We start from the raw sequence: 15,461 nt of genomic DNA on the forward strand, positions 1-15,461 counted from the left end.
TAAATCATTGTAATGTACATATTTGGCTCTTCGGCCAATAAGTTTGCCGACCGCTGATCTAAGCTATTTAATAATCCTAAATAAATATAGCAATACAGTGAAAAACTTACTTGTTACTAAGAACAATACTGAAAAATGTAAAAAAAAATTGTTCACTGGTGTATCTGATAAGAATACGTAAATAAAATGATGACTATTCTACTTATAAATTATATTTAATTATAATGTAAATATAATTATAGGTGTAAATTATATTTCTCTATAATAATCAGCACAGAAAAGTAAAAAAAACTGTGTGGTTACTCCAGATTTATCTGGATCTATATCCAGATAAATCAAGAGTAACCACACAGATTTTTTATTTTTCCATGCTGACTATTATGGAGAAATATAATTTATATTTAAATGATAATTAAATTATATTTTGCTGACTATTATGAATAAATATAAATTATATTTAATTATTATTTAAATATAATTATAGATGTAATTTATATTTCTTCATAATAGTCGGCACAGAAAATAAAAAAAAAACAGTGTTGTTACTCTATATTTATCTGGATCTATATCCAGATAAATCTAGAGTAACCACAGTTTTTTTTACTTTTCTCTGCTGACTATTATGGAGAAATATAATTTACACCTCGTATTTTGGTTTAATGATTGCATAAATAGAATACTTAAAATATGCTTAAAAGTAAACGCATTTTTTTTCTATAGAATCCAAAAAAACTGTAATACTTATTTTGATCGTCTCTTGTGCTTATTACAATATTACTATAATGTTAAGATTATCATGAGTAGAAAGGTGTTGAACACCTTTTTTGTATATTTTTAGGCGTTCGTGATATATGCTTATTATATATTGTGAATCTTTTATTTTTTTAATGGTCCATCAGTAATGTTTGATTTTCCGTCCCGTATTCTAATTTTAGATTTAGACATGTTGATATAATATTTAAATGTAAATAATAATGGAAATGAGAACAATGGGGTCTTAAAAAAATACTAAACCCTTGTTGTTTTTATTTGTATGGACACTATAACATTTCTTGAAACGTCTTTTAAATGATTTTTTTAAAAATAAAAATAAATTTTTGCTCTACTTTTCTGCATATAAATAAAAAATAAATCGACATGTCTGATATTGATTCTAAACGTCACGTCCACTATATTTAAATCATTATATCTAATAATATATTTATAAAGAAAAAAGTACACGTATCATTATTTATTTATAACAATAGTTGCAATCAACTGATCTTTATAATTATTTAAATATACAATTGTGGATAAGTTCTATATCATTTATAAAAAAAATATAGTACGAAACAATGCATGAGTTTGAATATTCAATTACTTGCTACGACATCCAGCGACGATTAAGTCGAATTAACCTTTCACTTTCGAATCATCTCGCTATTTTCATACCGAAGGATACAATTTACAAGAACTTTATTATTAGCTTACTTTCGAAAAAATATCTCAATAAACACACATTGCGCAACGCCATCATTAAGCGTTCAAGAAACGAACCATTCAACTTTTTTACAACTTCACATCTCTGGTAAAAGTTTTGCCGATCTTGATCTTTTCAAAAGTGCTTCAATATAAATTAAATAATCATTGCATAACATCATAAAATATTGCACATATATAGATCTATATTTTCCTGAGCATATTTATTTTAAGATTTTTAATTAATCAACAACTTATGTAATGATTTAATAATCGTTAAATTTACAATGTATTTTCTCATTGTTTCCTATTGCAGCCTGATTAAAATCGGCTTCTAGAAAGTTTTATCAAATTAGTCTAATTGTTTTTTGATTGCGAGTTTCGGCTCTATCATTTATTTATTTCTTGATTTATATAGCGACTAAAAAGCCAAAGGATTTATTATTGTTAATTTTCTCCAGAGGCCACTGTAATTTCTGATTGCATAAAAAGCACAGTCAAAGGTTTGGTAAGCTCAGTCGTAAACAATCTAAAATAGATTAGCGAAAGTAGTAGTTCAAAATTTCGCTTTGTGTACTATATAAATTAAAAAAACAAAAGATGATTAAATACAAGCTTAATAAATAATTTAAATCATTTTTTGTATAATATTTTTACACTGTAACTAAATATTGTATTATGAAACGTACATAAGCAATATATTTTTTAAATTATACATATCACGCCAAACGCCTTTAACAATTATTATTACACCTAACAAGCCATAACTTCTCAAATGGCAATTCTTGGCTGTCATCGTTTTACGTTCACTTTCAAACGAGGAACTTTTATTATTCAATTGTTCATAACAATATTGACCAACGTTGATAAAATTAAAAGTGAAAATATTTGCGAACATTAAATATTTTTCTTCTACTATTTATCTTTCGTCGCCTCCTCTTTTACCATTGCATAATTTAATTTCGAATACACTCGAAAGGCGACATTCCACCTTTCCATCATTCAGCAAGTAAGTTCACCTTTCTATTATGCTTCGTTTCGAAGACTAGTTTTTTTTTTCACTACCTCACGATCGCTGCATTTTTTATACGACATTGTTACGTTATATAATTGACATTATGCGCCATACAAATTATATCACACAATGTTGGATGTGTGGTCTGAATATTAAAACGAAAGACAAAATTGCACTTGTATGGAAACAATGAAATTGTGTTGAATGGATTTCGTTTAACGCCAAGACATGAACTTGTTTTATAATATCATTCTAGGAGTGACATTTAAAACTATTACTGAAAGCTAGACAGAATATTTTAATTTGATAAATAATTAACATCTTGCTAGTTATATAAAACTTATATAAACTAGCACGTTTTGGACAACAGTTTACTGGCCACAGAATAAAATATTATATAAACATCGAAACTCTTAATTTTTATATTATTTTTTATCAAAAAAAAATGTAAAACATTGCCATCTGCATTATCAACAATCTAAGTTTTTTGCGAGTATGGAGTAATAGTTTATTATTATGCTCTTTTAATATCGTCTCAAATATAGTGAATGTACAATGTATTTTTATGGTTGTTGTAGCTATGTCACTTGCTGTTTTTATGCCGTGTTCCTAAAGAAAATATTTACGCTTTACCATCGCTAAAATTTTCATCCACTCTTTGCTTTTTCTGGTCTTACTGTTCGCATCATAAGATTCCCTATCGAGCTCGACGGTTTACCGTTACATTCTAATTAGAATCCACTACTATTTGCCTCTCAGCCATACACCGTGGGGGGCCATACACCCTGCGCTTCTAAAGAAATATTTACCATTTTATTTTTATTATATAATAATGCTCTTTTCTTATAATAAATACAAATATTTTATATCTTTTGTAAACAACAATAGTAGAAACACAGTTAATAATGATTGTAATAATTATATTTATTTAAAAAATCGTTAAAATTCTGCGCAAAATTAAAAAAATCAGATATATAAGTAGCAAAATTATGGAATGAAGTTAGTGGTATTGTAGGTTAATAAAATTTAATCATTTAACAATCCAGGATTGACTCTGATCCCTTAGAAAGTGGGAGTGGTGTCGCATGCAACGAAGAAAGAGATAAAGCATGCTATTTCGTGTAACGGTACTTCGTCCAGATGACATGGGAATCTTATGAAGCTTACTGTTCTTACATAATAGTATTGGTAATATTTGTTTTCAATTTGTCGTTGTACATTAATTTCATCTTGGATATATTATATTTAAAGATATGTTTGTCTAATCTTGAAATGATATATAAAACATCGAGGCTTATTGACGTTTTTACATCTAGCCCTGAATCCATCAAATATAAGTGCACCAACTTTTATTATAGGCCTGCGATATTTACTCACTTCCAGGGGACAATTAAGTACATAAACTCTGATGATGATTATATCATCTGTACAGAATTTTCACAAATATCAGGCCCCTTTAACTTCAACTCTCTAGTCATTTACCTACTTAAGCAGTCAGGTTTAAAGCTATTTATTATAAATAGATAGAGTTTCTCATATAATTAACCTGTAAATTCATCTGATGATGTCTCTATCAAATTATGTTACATAGTATAATACAGTGATTCTCAAAATAAATATCGCTCTCTGGCACTAGGCGATCCAATTGTATGAGTATGTAAAAATGAATATGTAAAAAAAAATATTTCGAAAAAATTCAGTCGATTAGATTTTTGATGCATCCTCATTTTTCTCCACTGTTATAAGCACAATAAAAAATTACGTTTTTGCAGATTCATGACTGAATTAAAAAAAATGTTGATAATATAGTGTCTTTATTTAGTAACCTACAAAAAATACATTACTAATGTATCTGATATGCTAAAAAAGTTTTATAAAAATGAAGCCATAAAAATGTTAAAAAGTTAAGAATTTGTTTTATTTTCTAGCAGTATTATTTTCGACAACATCTTACAATACTTCGTTACTGATTTCAAAATTGGGAGAACCGCGTACTATTGCCGAAGAACTAATTCTACTGACTATAAATTATGTAATACGCACTATGGTACACAAGCTAACGTCTGATATTATCAAGAAAATTTCTTTGAGCAATAATAGTGCTGAGAATAATTGATGAAATGGCTCTAGTTGTAGAAATCTCAGTAAAAGATTCCTACGATTAATAAAAAAATAACAGGAATTATTATTACTAAAACTGTAAAATCGATATTTTTCAATTAAAGCAAATACCACTCTCAGTCAGTTACTACTGATCAAAATCAAATCAACCAATCCATTGAATGACAAGATTGTTTGTACAACTGTCTATTGAAAGTGATGAATAATTCAATTACTTGTTGCTTTACATAGAATTTCGTTTTTATAAACTCTTTTATATTAATCTTATGTAATAGCAACATAAGATTTATTAATTAAAAAAAATATATTAAATACCAAAGTATCTGTAACACATCTGACTTATTCACATATCTTACAATATAGCCAAACTTTTACAATTAAAACATCATATACTGCTAAATTAAGTCGTAGCATTCGTATGATTAAATCTCATCGTTCGATGCGTTTGAGATACATTATTATATGATACAGCTCATCTGATACAAAAACACTGTGACACTGTGATTGAACGAGTGACATTTAACATTTAAAAAATGTTTGACGTACAACCGCTTAAATGAATACAACCATATATTGTATTTACAAATAGACGTCACGACTCGGAATCGTGGGCACCCCGCGAAAGCGGAACGAGGCGTGATGGACCAAATTTTCATTCCTTATTAGCTATTATATTCGATAGATGAATGGATGACAGGATTTAATGGATTGTTCAGAAGCTGGGTTTGCGATTTGCGGTTGAGAAATACAAATGAGTCGCGAATTACATCACGGTGCGAAGCTCTTCCCTTTGAATGTAATTGCTTCGGAAAAGCTAATGAGCATAGTTTTTAATTATACGGTAATAAAGCGGAAGTTTACAATGGTAAGAGTGATGTTTTTTAGTTGTGTGATTTTTTATGTAATTATGAAGTTGAATAAGAAATTTTTAGTCTTCTATTATTTTACATTTGAAACGTAAAATCGTACATAATAACTTGAACAAACTAAACATAAAGATGATTGATGAGAATGACATTTTAAAAATCGATTATTGGTTTTTATTTTACATACAAATTATCACACAAATAAAATATACCTTACACAAAACAGAACTATCCGGTTAATTAGTTATAATAATTTAATTTTACTTTTGACTTATTAAGCACTCTTTACGAAATTTTATTCCAAACATATGTAGATAAAACGACTACAAAATTTTAGTTTCTATTTCTAATATATATTTAGTTTCTATCTTTGATAAAAAATAATTATAATTTTCCTACTTAGATACAAACTTTGATACAAGCAAAATCATTGGAGCACTTTTTTTGAAGAGCGCTTTTGAAATAATAGATAGAATAATAATATTGAAGAAATTAGAAAATATTGCTACAAGCGAAATAGTTTTAATATGGCTTAATAATTATTTAAAAAAAAGCAAAAGTTAAAATAAATTATGCGTATTCCAAAGAGAAAATAATACCTCACTGTGTACAACATGGGTCTAAATTGGGACCATTGCTGTTTATATTATATATTAATGATATAATTAATAATATAAAAAAAAATGTAAAATAGATATGTTTCCGAACGACATATAAATATATTGCATAGGTTAAAGAAGTTGTATAGAATTTAAATAATGAATTAATTATAATAGAAATATGGATAAGAAATAATGTACTTAAAATAAATAAGAATAAAACTAAATGTAAATTTATTAATTATAAAAATATTTTAGTAATATTATAGTGCCCCGTTTTAATTATTGTGCAACAATATTAGATATGTTCAAGAAATTAGATAAATTGGTGTTGCAAAAATTGCAAAATAGGTCAATGAGAGTAGTCTTAAATAAAAATAAGATTTACTGGTTGTAGAAGTATGATTGTTAGAATGGAATGGCTTAATTAAAAATAAAGATGTACATAGATTTAATACTAGATATAGAGATATTTTAAGGATAGTTAGGTATAAGAAAACGGCCAGGGGAAAAATGTACGGAGGTATAATAATATTCTTAGGACAATCCGCAAAAAAAAACTGAAGCGGATTTCTTAAATGGAACAAAGAAAAATCTTCGTGCATTAAGAAATAAATTATAATATTAAGTCTTTTTTTATTTTCTCTTTATGTTTATAGTATATATTATATTAAGTTCATTTAAAATATATTTAGTGTTAAAATAAGCTATATTAGCTTAATAAATTAATAAAATAAAATATAATAAATATATATTAGAATCATATATGATTTAGAACTAAAAGATTTTGGTATGGAAATCTAAAAAAATACAAATCAAACTATCTCAGTATCTACTCTTGTATATGTTACATTTTATGGATATTATCAGTAAAGTTATATTTTTTACTTCCTCTCATAGGGAATATCTTACATGTAGTCAGCAAAAATCTGTAAAAATATAAAATCGATTAAAATATAAATTATTTATTTAAAATAAAAATCGATATAAAGCACTATGATAAAATATATTAAAGTGTAAAAAAATATATTGAAAATTTGCATTTTTTTAAATTATTTTTCTTAATTATATTATAAAATCCATAATTGTAATATTTAATTCAAAACTTTTATTGGATAAAATAGCTGAAATTAACTTATAATTTTACATATGAATCACGTTTTTAATTTTAGCGGAAGAAAGTGCTTATTTTTTTGCAGTTTCAGAAACTAAATCTGAAATGCTAAAACGTGCTAAAAATATGAATTCAACAATAAAATTATTATACGAATAATATTAACTAAAATCTATAGGCGTTCTCAATTTCTATAGAATTTATTATATTTTTTTCGGATCGGTTCAAATGCTCTATCGTAAAAAACTATACATTAATATGCACAGTCTCGAAGTTGAAAGTCGAAATCGAACCAAAAATGTTTAATTATGGCAAATTTAAATTTCAAATGTCGAATCTACGATCATATTACGGATTTTCATCACACACAAGATGAGATGTTAACGGACACGCAAACGGGGCTAGTGGGACGATATGGGCAAATGTCAATTGTCAACATTTCGTTAAGCCATTTTCTATTGACAAGACAAATTTAAACAAAGATAACAAATCAAGAAGGTCAGGAGAAGAGCGCCGCTTTTAAGTAAGTGACGATTTCGATTTTTACCCCTCGCTTTATGCACGAAGGACGTTCAAAAGTAATATAAAATATCAGATCAATATTAGCTTAGTGTAAATTACGCGTGAGCTACATAATAAACTTGTAACTATTAGCCATGAATAGTTAATAGAGCAATCAATCACATATCTCTAATGTGCGATTGTTACGTGATAAATACAATAATCAATCAAAGCAGCAACAAGCGGTTCTGAAGACTACATAAAATTAATATTATATTTATTATTGACATTGCAAAAAAACAAGACCTGTTATTTTTAATAATTTTAAAATAAAAACATACCAATTTTTATTCAATAAATAATTCATGCAAATGTTAATGTGATTTAATTTGTCTACCTGTATTTTAAAATATTTGTAAAAAAAAAATTTTTAAAGATATATGTGCATTTTTTCTTAAAAAACCTATAAATATTAGCTAAGTAGTACTTCTGACCAATGTAGAAAAAAATACAAGAATTCCAACTCTGTCTTCTCTTTATATACGAATTCATCATAATCAAATAAGTAGCATAAAACTAGTTATGTTACGTTAATTTTCCCTGAGAATACATTAAATTACAATGTTACCTCAGATTACGAGTAAATTGGTTTACGATCGTTTTGCAATACGAGAAACATTTTTTAACCAATTTTGACTTGATAAACGAGCGATATTTTGCAATACGAGCAGCACGTATTGAGTGTTTCCCCAACTGAACCGATAATTCTTCTTGCAGTAAAGACACATTTTGGAAAAAATGCCACTTAAAATCTTGTTTATTGATAATTCTCCTGCTCATCCTATATAACTTGATTTTCAGACCCTAAGGGGTGTGACTTAGCAGCCAAAAATACGCCGGTGGAAATTAGTTAAATGTACATATTGCGATTATGGGCGAGATCGTTTTCTCCGAGCGGTGGTGGAGAATCTAGCGGAAGGATGATGTCAGTGGAAGATCTCCACAGACTTTGTAGGTGAGGCAGCGAGATTGGTCCTTCTGCTGCAGTCATGTCTGGTGGAGTCCCTCTCTGGTGATGGCCGTCCATGACCATATGGCCCACGTCTACGGGCCGTATCTCAGCGTATCTCCTGTCGGGCCGTGTATACGTGTCTGCCCTTTCTCATTAAGGGTTGCAAAGCTATTTGACGAATCACAACCATGAAGCGACCATACAACCAATTGTTGCACTCGTTTTTTGGAACAACGAAATATGTATACACCTCTTGAAAAGGACATTAGCTTGATAGGCATCTCTCCGAGGTCGATTTGTGCAACGGGAATATTACCACTTTACGGTTCTTTTTGTCTTCCGATGATATATTGTTTCCCGTAACCATTTCGCAAACAAAAAAAAATTCTTTCAATGTATCGGAGGATACTTTCGTGTTATTTATGTGAACACCTTTTTTTCTAGACGTAACGAGGGCTTTTGTGTGGTCCCATCCTTTACATTATAATATCTAATTTCTCCTATTCGTGGTTATTAACGCGAGTAACAGTATTTTTTATAGAAAAGTGTTGATGAGTCAGCGTACATACACTAATATTACAGTAATGTACAGTGGATATTAAAGTGAAAAATATATTTATTAGCGCCACAGCAAGACTTTTAAATATTTTCCTTTTACTGGCATTTTCTTAAAAAAATTCTAAAATGGCGGTAGTTTGTAGAAAATATTTAAAACTATACACTGCGCGAACAAATAAATCAACCTTGACATTTTCTTTATATAAAATAGCACATTTGAGAAAATATTTCCCAGAAAATAAAATGTATTTAAAATTAAATAAGCAAGTTTATATTTATACAAAAAAAACTAGTGTAATATTAAAAATATATTAATCAAAGATAATTTAGTAATAAAAAATCGCAAAAACCTAATAAAATGGTATTAATTTTTAAATCTAAGTTAAAATCAAAATTAGGTTCATTTTTACTCACTCAATATTTTATCCGAAATTTATTGACTGATTCTCGATTTTTTATCATTTTTTATGTGTTCTAAAAGTTGCTTGTTAACCTTTAAATAACGTCACAGAAAGAAGTTTGTAACTGATAAATGGAGTAATCTTCACACTCGGTGAATGTCGCCAACGTGAGAATATTTTTTACCTCTCGTTTTAACAAAATACTTACAATTCCTGCATGTCTTGTGCTTAATGCCTATTCACGATAAACGTCATACATATGTAAAGAAAATATTGACAAAAGTCGCTTTAAAAAATGCTTGATGACATTTGCACTACCCTATACTTTCACCATTAAAAACAATGCTTTTAATTACTATAAGCCAAATTTTTAATATCTCGTTTCATTATCAGCTGTTAAAAATCTTGATGTGATAATTTTTTCATCTAATGGCGTATTTCCTGTCATTTCCTTTCACTCGCTCTTTCTCTGCATCATACACTCAATATAATAACACATTATCAATCATGTCAAACATCGGTGCCGAAAAAATATAAAAAAGGCAATCGCCGTAATTCAATGTTTGATTACATCTAAAATTGCAGTTATATATACACAAAATAAATTGATCATAAAGCATTCATATCTAAAATGTCGTCTAAGATTAACGTTATAGACATTTTGAGTCCTATACATTTAACGAGCGTTATATTCATCATGGCACCTTACACAGTAAAATTAAATACTAAAAAAGAAAAGATATATGTATTATCTCCTATATTTTACATATTCAACATGGTTTCGTTAACTCTAGTCAGTATTCACGAACTACCAAAAATAATTACTGCTCTCTGGGGAAAAAATCATCTCATAACAAAACTGAATCCTATGAATCTCGTGTTTTTCATATTATATTTCTCATCGTCTGTATTAATCAGTAATATCATGTACAAAAAACTGATGTTTTTCATCGACGATTTGATGAAAATCGATGACTTATTCTTAAACATACAAATAATAACAAATGATATAAAAACAAAACGGTTACTATACTTTGGATTACTTTTGATCAATTTACCATCTGTTATTGGAGTGATATATTGCATTTTTAAAAGCGATATAGAAATTGGAGTTGCATTATTTATTTTCAGACACTATTTGGGACACTTTAGGGCTATAATATTGTTTCACTTTATATCATACGCTTATCTGATATACGTCAGATTCGAAATACTAAAGAATCAATTTGCTACTTATAAATCTTTATCTCCAGAATTGGCAGCAACGCTAAAAAATCATTTATCAACGTCCATTAACATATGTCATGAGATTTACGGAAGACTTTGCGAATCTACTGTGCTATTGAATGATATTTTTCAATACAAATTAGGCGTTTCTATGTTATCTATATTTCAATATATTATTCCTATATTAAATTCGCTGGTCTCAAATACTGCTGTAGATAAACTCAATGACAATGCAATGAGTCCAATCAAAATTTCTACATTTTTGTTTATGGTGATTTTGACGGGTTTAATATGTAGCAAAATAAAAAATATGGTTAGTGATATAACATTGCATTATATATTATTAGTCACTAAATGTTTATGTTTATGTAAATGCAATTATTGTGAAATAGTAATAAAATATTTTTATTTTATTGTATATAATACACATTTACCCAAAAATTAAATTGATTTTAATAAGTTTAACCAAAGTAGACAATTATTGCTAGAAACTAATTACTCCATAATTTAATTTTTAATCAAGCGCATATGATACTAGTAATATTAGTGCTGCTCTTATTAAAAAAACATAAAAATGATTTGATTCTAGAGCACATTTATATATATATATATATATAATCATAAATGTTTTTAAAATATTTAAATGAAATTCCAGGCTAAAGAGTGTTTGCATCTGATGACACATTTGGCGGAAGAGGAATTTCAAGAAAGTTGTAAGAAACAGGTATGACCATAAATCTCACATAAATTTTATTTGATATATGCATAAATTCATATTTAAACATACATGCACAGATATACGCACAATGTCTTCAAATGATGGGCAGAGCTGTCAATTTCAATGTATTTGGTCTTTTTGACATTGATATGCCTTATGTATATAACGTAAGTATTTTTAAAATAGTAATAAATTTAATATTAAACTATTTCTAAATACAATATTATATATTTATCAAGTATTTGTTCTTCCTTTCAATGACTTTCTAGCATCTATCCAGAAATTTATGAATTCTATCGAAAGAGAAAAACGGCAGCTAGAATTCTTTATTAATTAAAAAAAGTAATATTTACAAAAAAATCATCTCGTTTACTTCAAAACTAGAGATATATTGTATATAATAGTAAAATACGGATAGTTTACATTTTAAACTTAAAAAATAAAAATACAGCAAATACGTTTTTATTACAAAAAAATTATATTCATAGATTTTTTTTATGTCTATCTGTAACACAATAAGATACTCAGTACATATTAACTACTTTATAACGAGGTTCTTCTTTAAGAATAACAGTTTGATTTGTATAATTTCTAATCAAAATTATACGTTTTAATACATTTAATTGAAAATAAATATCCAAGAATTTTACTAATTTATGCTTCGAAACAGGTTAATATGAAAAAATATTCGTTAAGCACTAAACTCAATTTCAGTTAAAATAGCTTTTGATTTTAAATGCCTCATATATAAAACAATACTTTTAGCTTAAGGAAATACAACAATATTATTTTCACGCATCATAATCGACATTTTATTGTGTAATGGATTATTTGCACTTTCGGTTAATATTATGAATTTTTAATTATAAGTATTTTTTAATGCAGTATGCTATTGCGATATGCTAATAGAACCTGAAAATCATATGTACAGATTAAAATATATTTAGCAATTGATTTTCTATTCATACAGATGTTTACATCGATCATTATATATCTGATCGTCTTGAACCAGTTATCTTCGTGAATTAGAAAAAAATAATACTACACATCTAGAAGCTCCTTCTAAAGTGTGATGTGATGCAACGTTTACATCATTTGAAGAAGTTGCAGAAACTAGATAATTGGACATACCCGAGCGATTAATCAAAACTGGTTTATTTCAAAGGAATCGTAGCAATGTTCAGCACAATCCATATAAAATATTATTATTTAATAATGTATTAAATTGTCACAATAAAAATCTAATTTGATAGATAGCTTTGATAAATTATATTATCATGGTATTCAATCATTTGTGTTAAATTGCTGAAGCTATAAACATGAAGAAAGCTTCTAACGTTATAAATATCTTACGGATCTCTTTTTATTACTGGAGAATGTACTACATTTTTCCTTTTACTTGGAAACGCATAAATGATGAGAGCGTATTGATTTTTTCACCGTTGATTTTTGCAATCAATATAATCGTAATGACAATCATCACTGCTTTAGAAATATACGTTACAATGCCAAATGTCAATAGTATGATTGATATTATCCAAAAAATCGATCCTTTATTGGTTTTCATTTTCGTCATTTACTTCGTTACTGCTGTAACGTGTGCTAATTTATTCTGTAGAAGATTAAAGGCTTTCTTTGATGATTTGATTTGTTTGGATAATATGTTAAAAGAGATCTGCGTCGATCCTAACGATAAAGCTACTGCAATATTCACAAATTTATTAATCATTATTGAAATCACAAGCGTTTTAATGTATTACATACTGACAGTGATTGAAGGTGGTATTTCGCTAGATTTCGTAACTTTTTTATTTAGAGGATTCATCTCTAATATCAGAATCACTATTTTGCTGCAGTTTTCGGCTCTGCTTTTTCTTGTATTCAACAGATTCAGATTGATCAATAGGCAGTTGATTATATGCAAGAGTCTCTATTCGGACAGCCCTGCGTTGCTCAAAAAGAATCTGTTGAAATCTGTTGAAACGTGTTTCGATTTGCACTGTAGATTGTGTTTAATAGCCGACAAATTGAACAGAGCTTTCGATTATCATTTTACTGCCACCATGGTATCTACTTTTTGGTACTCAATCACAACTTTACACTTTATCATCATATGGACTCCACCAGTGGATACCGTATTCCTTAATACATACTACAACGTGTTCAAAACTTCGATTCATATGTGCGTCGTTTATATGGTAACTGCATTGGGCTCTATGATACGAAATGCGGTAAGAACTTTGGCTTATTGAATATTTATTTTTATGTAATAATTCAGTCTTTTCGCACATCACTATTAATGGCATACATTGCTGAAGAAAATTTCAACGATGAAGATGGAAATGAGGTGATATTTTTTGCATTTTTTACAACCTATTTACTTCACCAAGAACACAAAAATAAAATTGAATCTAAGCCCTTTTCACCTATGTATGATATCAAAAGCTCAATCAAGTTTGATTGAGCTTTTTAAAACAATAAAACTTGAAACACATTAATAAAAAATATATAATGATATGATGAGAAAATTTCACTCAGTAAGATTAATTAATATGCATTTATACATTTTCAGATATACACTAAAATCATACTACTACATGACAAGAAAGTCATATTTACAGCTCTCGGCCTGTTTCCCATAGATCTGCAAACCTTCGGCGACGTGAGTCAATCGATTTTATGTCTACATTTCACATATCTTTTATTTATCATTAACCTATTGATCTCGATCACTTCAGATGCTCAGCTCGGTGGTAACGTATATAATAATCTGTAGTCAGTTCTCATCGGTGAAATAGACCTTCAAAGCTGTTAGCCAACTAAACGAGTGATGCAACTGTGAATGGACCATCTCCGATTGCCACACGCCTCAAGATTCGCTACAATTCTCTGTCAACTTTTACACGAGCTCAAGGACTCTAATTAAAGCAGATACAAACGTAATATTTGCTCTAATAACGAATTAGAAAGGATTATGATTACCTATGACATTAACGTCTTTTGATTTGACTTTGGTGTGCGAGATAATAAGTATTGAAGAAAAGGCTTACAATATTGAGTACAAAATATTTATATTTAACACTGAAATATATATTTTATTGTATGTTTAAATAAAAATCGGTCACGGTTAAGTCTCTATTATTATAATTGATTTCATTATTAAGTACGTTAAGATGTTAATTTACTTTAACCCATCTTTTAAATATATGTAAGAGACCTTAACCTCTAAGCTAGTAACGAGCTTGTATTTTTTTATTGACACGTTAACGACACAAAGTCACCTATTTTGTCAAAGTTAATGAGACTTTTTACCCTTGAACGTTAAAAAACAAAAATATTATGGAGTAGTTAAAATTTACTTGATGCTAAAATTATGTATTGATACTTCATATACTTTATTTAAAAACAGACCGAATACAAAACAAATAATAATATATAATACTAGCCCAATGATTAAAAACAAATATAAACATAACATAATTAAACTATAATTTTATGTGTCATTATCGATTAGCTGTTATTTTATTAAATTTCTATTAATACATTAATTACGATTGAAATTTCTCATAAATAATAAATATGGAAAACTTTCGATTAATTCATACTTATTATATATATGTACTTTTATTGATTTTTCAATAGACACAAGACAAGTCAAAAAAATATTTTTTAAACCATTCTCCACGGGAAAAAGATTAGTACATATAAATACTAGATTTACTTTACTTGGCCTCGTAAGTGTTGAGAATTTGTTTTTATAACTGATACTATTTCAATGAAAGATGATGTTGCAATTAATGTGGTTGTGAAATTTTGTTATACTCATCAACATGCCCGTTAAAAAAGCAACTGAAAACTAACCTAACTGTCA

The 15,461-nt window shown here is 27.8% G+C and overlaps 2 long non-coding RNA genes across 2 annotated transcripts in view; both read left to right on the forward strand.

The window, feature by feature from the left end:
• The window catches only part of LOC148229717 (uncharacterized), a 46,014-nt gene extending 34,281 nt beyond the window's left edge, over nt 1-11,733 (forward strand). The window contains exons 2-3 of the long non-coding RNA XR_015811520.1: nt 11,528-11,596; nt 11,668-11,733. This is a non-coding gene — a long non-coding RNA (uncharacterized LOC148229717). The remainder of the gene's footprint in view (nt 1-11,527; nt 11,597-11,667) is intronic.
• A 2,129-nt stretch (nt 11,734-13,862) lies between these two features.
• On the forward strand, nt 13,863-14,439 carry LOC148229719 (uncharacterized). Its single transcript, XR_015811446.1, has 2 exons — nt 13,863-14,252; nt 14,329-14,439. It is a non-coding gene; the product is annotated as an uncharacterized LOC148229719 (long non-coding RNA).
• The last annotated feature ends 1,022 nt before the right edge of the window (nt 14,440-15,461 follow it).

The sequence above is a fragment of the Plectrocnemia conspersa genome, unplaced genomic scaffold, assembly GCF_051122295.1.
Source record: "Plectrocnemia conspersa isolate PC_06_02 unplaced genomic scaffold, ASM5112229v1 ptg000011l, whole genome shotgun sequence".
Classification (NCBI taxonomy): domain Eukaryota; kingdom Metazoa; phylum Arthropoda; class Insecta; order Trichoptera; family Polycentropodidae; genus Plectrocnemia; species Plectrocnemia conspersa.